This window comes from Pteropus vampyrus, unplaced genomic scaffold (assembly GCF_000151845.1).
Source record: "Pteropus vampyrus isolate Shadow unplaced genomic scaffold, Pvam_2.0 Scaffold188, whole genome shotgun sequence".
Taxonomy (NCBI): Eukaryota; Metazoa; Chordata; class Mammalia; order Chiroptera; family Pteropodidae; genus Pteropus; species Pteropus vampyrus.
Window position 1 is genome coordinate 751,395 of NW_011888969.1, and position 7,902 is coordinate 759,296.

Consider the following 7,902-nt stretch of genomic DNA (forward strand, 5'->3'; position numbering starts at 1 on the left):
AGGTGATAATGCAGGTCCGTTCTGCTCGTGAGTTGTTGGTTAAGGATGCCAAGTATGAAAAGCCCCCAAGCACAGAGTGACTGAGGGGGAGCTAGCACAGCACCCCCGAACCCTACTCTAGAGCCCTGGGTCTCACCTTCCATTGTGATCAGAATTGGAGGAGGAAGGTCCTAGACACAGGCATATTCCAGGCTGAGCCCAAGTGCCCTGAATCTGCCCAAGGCATCTGGCAAAGAGCAGTTGGGGGTGATGGAGTCAGGGCACCCTAAAACCCTAAGGAGGTGCTGTTCCTAAATGGAGACTAAGCATGTAATGGGACGGCCTTGCCGAGGGGGGGACCCAGCAGCGCTAAGTGGCTGGAAAGTCACTCAAGTCATCGTTGCTGCTCCCAAAGCTAGGGCCTCCCCACCTCTCCCCACGGAACATTCTCTACCGTGTCCCACGTGTGTCCCCGCTCCAGGGCTCGTCCTCACAAAGACACGATGGAAAACACCTTGAATTAGGTCCATGACCTCACTGGGGTGCTTCGTTTTCACTTAGAAAAGGCAGAATTGTCCGGCGTCAGTCGCACACTCTGGGCCTTAGTCTCCCGGGATGAAGAGAGAGCCACGGCTGAGACCATCGCAGTCGTCTCGTCTCGTGCCGTGAAGCCACCAGGAAACGTCTCAGTAGGGCCTAAAGGAGAAACGGACAATGTGTGCCACTCGGTGTTTCTTCAGGCAAAGACCGGAGTGACCCTGGATCTTTCTAGAAGGCGGAGGCCAGCAGACCGGTCCCTCTGTGTTTTTGCGTGTTTCCGTTTTACGCGTTCCCTTTTGCTATAAACTGACCCTGGAGATGATTTCTCAGTGGTCGAACCAGGGAACTTTCTAGCCCCATAGTTGTTCTGTTGTCAGTCTGGTCTTTCTACCCTCTACACCTTGCCCACCAAAGGATCCCTCATCTCTGCCAAACACTTGCCACGCTGAGTAGCTCCCCGGGTTCTGAAGAGGTAGTTAGAACTTTCCCTTCGAAGACCCCAAACCTGACTTCATGAAATCCTCACCCGCGAACCTCGCTCTAAGCGCCCCTGAAGACGCAGAACACACTCGGACTCTCTTCTGAGACAGACGTCCACATTCTCCAGCTGATCACCTGGATGGGCTTCTTCTCTTTGCGGGAAAAATGTCACAGGTCCCTTCGGCCCTTCTTCCGAGGGTGGACGCCCATCCTCTCGCACCCAGCACCCCCTCCCTCAGGGAGCCTCCAGGCAGCCGAAGAATTGTTCAGTGTGTGATCAGGTTGGACCCGAAGACTTTTTCAGTGTGTGTTAGGTTGGACCCGAGTGTCGCAGGACTCTAGATGATGCCAAAGGGGATTTTGCCCTTTTCCTTTCGGTCACCTCCTCTCGTAGCTTCAGAGATCTAAAATGCGGGTGGCATGCCGGCACACGCGCGTGCACAGCCCGCCCGGCAGGCACGGAGGCGTCACGCCAGCAGCTCCCTGGGGATGTCGCGTACTTTCCGATTCCCTGTGATGAGTTCGCGAGAACGAGAAGGCAGAGCCGCCCGGTACGATGGAGATTTTCTCAGGACTCCGAGACTGAATTAATTGTGTGCACCTTGAGGAAAGCGTGGCGGAAACAATGGGAAAGCTCCCTTTAAAGTCGCTTATTAAGGGAGAAGCATCCTGGCCTCTCTCTCGCAGGGAACCTCCAACCCGCCTTATCAAACACGAGGTGCCGGCTACGTGCAACAGGTGGCTCCCTCCAAAGCTGTGTTCTTACATCCTCACACCCCCGTAGGCTTTGAAATCGGTGTTCAAAGTGGACTTTCTGAATTCATGAAAACCCACAGGTCTGTAATCCATCCCTAATGGAAGTCAAACATGACACGGGCGAGATAAAACGCAGTGGCCTCCCCCTCTGTTCACAGTGGGTGTCTGCGGATGATAAATATTTTATTTTACTACAAAAACAAATAACTAAACATACCCCCTGTGTTTGTTCTGAACTCGACAGTGGCTCGTGTGAGTTTACAATGTTTCAAAGCCGAGCGAGGACACCACAGCGTCACGTCGGGAGCTGGGCACGCTCGTGCAAAGGAAAACCGAAGCTGCTCCGTCCTCTACAAACCGCGTATCACACGATGCCAGCCCGCGGCCCTGTGCTCGGGGACCTGCCGGCACTCTCCTCCCGGGCCCGGATTTGGGGAGCAAAGAGCAGCCGCCACAGACAAGGCAAAGGACGAAGGTATTTGGAATCGTCGTCTCTTAACCTAAGTGGTTCCAATGGGCTCTCCATAGCCAACATTCTCCGGGAAGCCACCAAAGCGTTCCTCGACACGGTGCTGCGGAGACGTCACCTCCCTGTGCCCAAAACTTGAGGCTGGGACATTCTGGAGTCCTCCAGAGCAGAGAAAGATGAGGTGTTTTTTAAGGTGACTAGTCTCGAGGCCAACTTTGAAGAAAATCATCCAGTTTCATGGTATTTATCAGGCTGTAAAAATATTACGACGACCTATTTTCATGGTTTCAAGAAAGTACTTTTGGTAAGTTGTTAGCTTTAAATCGAGGGGATCAGGCAAATAAAGAGAGTTACCCCAGACATTCGTCCGTCCGTGTTGCTACCTCTGTGACTGTGACAGACTGCGAGCTGCCTCAGCCGATGACTGCGCTGACAATTCTTCTGGAAAATCATGAGACCTTCTACTTCTCTGGTTACGTTGCTTTGACTTGGGGATTGAGGGAAAACATTCACGTAACCCGGTCTCCAGTGCGTCTGTACAAACTAGTGAGGAGAGAGAATACTGCCCTCAGGGACTCAACACGGCAGTGACCAGAGTCAGGACAGCCGCGGGCAACCTTCGGATGAAAAGCGTTGGTGACAGCATCGTGTTATTTAAATTTCGCTTTAGTTCGCCGGGCCTACCGTTCCTTCTGGTTTTCACAGGTTATGGACCTTTCTGAGCTTTCACAAGAGTACGAAAGAGCCGCACAACAGATTGTCATCACGGAATATGCTAGAAACATCTGTTCTATCACTGTAATGATTCACTGTGTGTGTCAGCTTGGAGGCTGCTTTGGAAAGAGAGTAACATGTAATTTAGAGAATTTTGAATAAAGCAGATTGCCCTCCACGAGGTGGGTGGGCTTCGTCCAATCAGTTGAAGGCCTGACTGGAATGAGAAGACTGATCTTGCTGAGGAAGGGAAAGTCTCTGGCAGCCTCCGGGCCAGAACCGCACCATCGGCTCTCCTGGGCCTCCAGCCTGCCGGCCCGCACCGCAATCTGCACTTGCCAGCCCTCACCAGCTCTTTCTCTCTATAGACACACCCTGCTGGTTCATTCTCCCTGAAGGACCCTCACTGATATGTCCACTAGGCAAACCCAGTAAGAACGAGATCATGTCTCATAAGAAAAACTCGGCAGCGTGGTTGCCGGCTGGTCTTTAGTGTGAATTCTACTTGAGGATTCAGAAGCCTCAGAAAAATGTGTATATTTTGACTTGGCTGAGCTATGTCTCGGGGCTGCCCCTCCAACTTTACCCCAGATAAGACACCGTGACAAGAGCATCACTTCGAATGCACCGCAACCGGTTTCCACTAAAATCAGTAACTTTCTATGTCTTCTTTTAAAGGATCCAGGTGAGAAGGAAAAAAAAGATGTCTCGACTGTTTGCAGAGGAAAAGGCCGCAGAACGCGGTGTGCTCTCCTGTTTGCGATGGCTCCTGTGAAGCTCGTTTCCCACGGAGGCAGCGAGGGGACGACACGACCTGTCCGGTCTCCACGCAGAACACAGCCGTCCTCCTCTGTGCCTTGCGATCACCTTTTCTCGCTGCCCTTCCTGCCTCCGACCCGACCTGGGGCGATGGGGCGGAAATCCGTAACGTTGGCCTAGACGTGCTCGGGCCCTCCCTTCCCCTCTCGCCCGTGTCCTCAGGCTGGGACCGCGCGGTGGGCTCTGGTCCGCGGGTTCAGCCGATCGGGACACCCAGTGAGAGATCAGAGGGTGTTTGGAAAGCAGAATCAGGTCATTCGCTCTCCCCACGAGGTGCCTCGTGCTGGCCGTGTCCACCAACAGGACCTCCCTGCCCCTTCAAGCGAGGGCCTGCCCCGACCCACCCTCTCTCCTCCCAGGTCTGCCCAGGGAAGCACTTCCTGGGGGGCTCGACCTTCAGAAGGGAAAAAAAGGCGGGATGTTTGAAGCGAAACCTGAGACAGGCATGACCTGAACCAGAGCAGCTTCACGGTGTTGGCACTAAACGGCTCGGAGAGAGACCTACGCCGAGATCATTGCCGAAGAAGGATAAAGGCCGGGAGAGGAGGCCACGGATCGATATGAGGGCCAAAGGCCACCACCTCCAGGAAGCCATCCTGAGTGCCTCAGGCAGGCAGTCCATGGGAGATGACGCCCAGAAGTTGGGAGGGAGGCGGGGCTCATTGGTGACCTCACATGCCATCTCAGCTGGGCAGGGAGGTCCTGGACACCTGGACTGAGAAAATGATCCTGTAATGTGTCCCCACTTTCTGCAGTGGCAAGCCCTCCTGTGGCTGCTGTAATAAATTGCCACAAGCTGGCTGACTTCAGACAAAGGGACGTCTTCTCACACAGTTTGGGAGGCCAGAAATCCCACACCAGCATCCCCGGGCTGCTCCCTCTGGAGGCCTGAGAGCACCCGGGTCTTGTCCCCTCCCTCCTCGGGTGGCAGCTGACCTTCCCTGGCTTGCGGCCCCCTCACTCTCATCTCTGCCTCTGTGGTCACAGGGGCTGTCCATCCATCCGTGCCATGGAGACCCTGGGATGGGGTCTGGGGTCCACCTGGGTTACCTCCCCGTCCCAAGATCCTTCATTTAGTCACATCTACAAAGTCTTCGCTCCTAAGGAAATAGTCACAGGTTTTAGGGGGTTGGACCTTAGCTCTCTGAGGCTCCTCCTTCTGTGCACCATGATGTGCGTGTCCAGTGGTCCACTGCCCGCCAGTCGGCTGGAAGATGGTGCCTGCAGGGGACCCCGCACGGATTCTGGCAAGCCCACCCCCGGCCAGTCCTCCCATGCTTCGGCCGGGCTCCAATGTGGAGGACAGTCTGCTGGACAACACGTGAGCCGTGCACAAACGTGTCCGATGCCCACACTGGACCCCGGTGCACACCTCGCCACCCAGCCTGGACGCCAGCTTGCACGCGTCTGTCCACATCGAGGTGGGCTCTGGTACTCGCCCCAAGTCCTGCGTGCACGCTGGCCTGCCCGCCGGCTCTGTGTGCTAAAATGCGACCCTAAATATTCCTTTAATACAGTTTGGGAAACTTTTTTTTATGTGTTCCACTGGTTTATTTCATCATTTTTACTGTACTAAAATTTACATGCGCTTTTTAAAAAAATGATATTGTCATGTAAATTTTTGTAAACCCTAGGTTTATTTTATGACCCATAAACTTAGACAATATATTAAAATCTTGGAAGAATTTAATATCAGCAGCAGAGTATCCTAAAAAGAAAAAACAAAACAAAACACCTAATTCCTGGGCATTACAGAGACAGAGTCATATCAAGTATATTAAAAGGTTTAATAGCTGTTAGTAAATTTTACTGTTGCTGTCAATAAGTCCATAATATATTGGGCCAGTTAATAGGTCAATGGAACATATTTATATCTTGCTATAAACTGTTTACCCAAGAACAAACTAATTTCTAATGATAATGAAACACCGAGTCAATAAATATTAATTTTAGCATTTCTAATTTAAATACAATTTTTCACATCTGCCATAAACGCTGGGCTGGCAGCATTATGTGCGAAGGGTGGACGTGTTACACACCGACTGTGGTATCTAGTGCATAACACAATGTTTGTGAGTGACGCAGCCTTCAACGTGTGGGAAGCTATACCTTGTTATTAAAACCATGATAATACTTAGGGTGTCATCTAAAATATTTGTTCAATCACTATGCATTTTAATATATTGTTAAAAATAAACATTTTTAAAAGCAACTTTTAAAATCCACTTTAAAAACGTCGTGGTAAGTTTTCATATTTAATACATTTTAAATTCACGGATGATTTCTTAGCTCCAGAGTCTTTATTTCTGTTTCTCTAGGGGTTGAATAAATTCAGTTTTGCACCTAAACTGCACACGCCCAGCAGAGGTGAATCTCCCTCGATGCTGCGGACAAGTCTCTGGTGAAAACAAAAGAAACAATGCTGTAAATTAATCGTGTTTGCGACAGAGTCGAGGAGGTCGGGGGCGACTTGTCCACGATGAGCCATTTTGTGAAACATAACTGTGGGGGAGCACTTGGCTAAGATTTTTTCATCTCCTGGGACCTCCTACAGAAGGGTGCACGGGCACGTGAGAAACGCAGCGGGCACCCTGGCCGGTCGCCTCACTCCCGGTGGACCGGCGTGTGCGGGGCTCCCTCTGCCTGGCACTCTTCTGGGCGTGGTGGCCGTCCGTCCATCCGGCTGTGCACGTCACCGATGTTGCCTGAGGCGCCTTTGCACCAAGGTCTCTTGATGGCTGAGTCTCAACTCATCTTCCGATGTCACTTGCTGTTATGCAGTAACCGTGCCCCAAAATAGGTATGTCGAAGCCCTAACCCCACGGAATGTGACTGCACTTGGAGACGAGTCCTTTAAAGAGGCGACTAAGTTAAAAGGAGGTCTTTGGGGAGGGCCCTATCCGATCTCACGGGTGTCCTTAGCAGAGGAGGACATGAGGACACGGGGACACACGGAGGGACGGCCGCGTGAGGACACAGGAAGTTGTCTACACGCCAGAGAGAGGCCTCACGAAACACCAGCCCTGTGACGCCTTGGTCTCCAACCTCCGGCCCCCGTTCACCTGTGCTGTCTAAGCCCCCAGTCCCTGGGGCTTCGTCACAGCGGCCTAGCAGGTGAGTACACTTGCTGACCCATGACTCTTAATTTTTGGTTTTAAATCATATCGCTCTAGTTTTGAAAGGAGCGGTAAGTCAGAAGCATTTCCATGAGGAAGCCGGGGTTCAAGCTCACAGAGATTCTGTGGTCGGGTGGCCTGTGGCTGGGGGATGTTTAGGAGCGTCCCTGACCTCTACCCAGGAGGTTCCAGTAGCATCGCCCCAGCTTGGGATAACCGAAGAAGTCCGTAAGCACTGCCTGATGTCCCCCGGGGTGGGGTGGGGGGCAGACTGGTTGAGAACGTGTCTGAGGCTCACTCACACTGAACACACCTGCCTCGTGGACGTGCGTGTGTGCGCGTGTGTGTGAGTGTGCGTGCGTGTGTGCGTGTGTGTGAGTGCGTGTGTGTGCGTGTGTGCATGTGTGAGTGTGAGTGCGTGTGCGTGTGTGTGTGTGTGTGTGCATGTGTATGTGCGTGTGCGTGTGTGCGTGCGTATGTGCGTGTGTGTGTGTGTGTGTGCATATGTGCCTGTGTGCGTGAGCGTGTGCATGTGTGCGTATGCGTATGTGCGTGTGCGTGCGTGTGTGTGCGTGTGTGCGTGCGTATGTGCGTGTGTGTGTGTGAGAGTGCATATGTGTGCGTATGTGTGCGTGTGTGTGCGTGTGAGTGCATATGTGTGTGCGTGTGCGTGCATGTGTGCGTGTGTGCGTGCATGTGTGCGTGTGTGTGTGTGTGCGTGAGTGTGAGTGTGAGTGCGTGCGTGTGCGTGTGTGCGTGTGTGCAAGCATCCATGTGGGTACAGCGTTATGTGCATGCATCACGTAAAGAAGGTCAGGGCCTGGAAGGGGCCTCAGGAACGCCCCGGCCAGGCCGTATGTTTCAGATGGGGTCGCAGACCAGCAGGAAGAGCCTTGCCCGTGGCTACGGGGCATCGGTGGCAGGACCAGCATCTGGACATGGCTTTCCCCTCTCCCTCTGCAGAGCCCTGAGGCCCCTCTCCCTGGATGCTGGGGGAGGACAGTGGGCAGAGGCCACAGGACAGTGTGG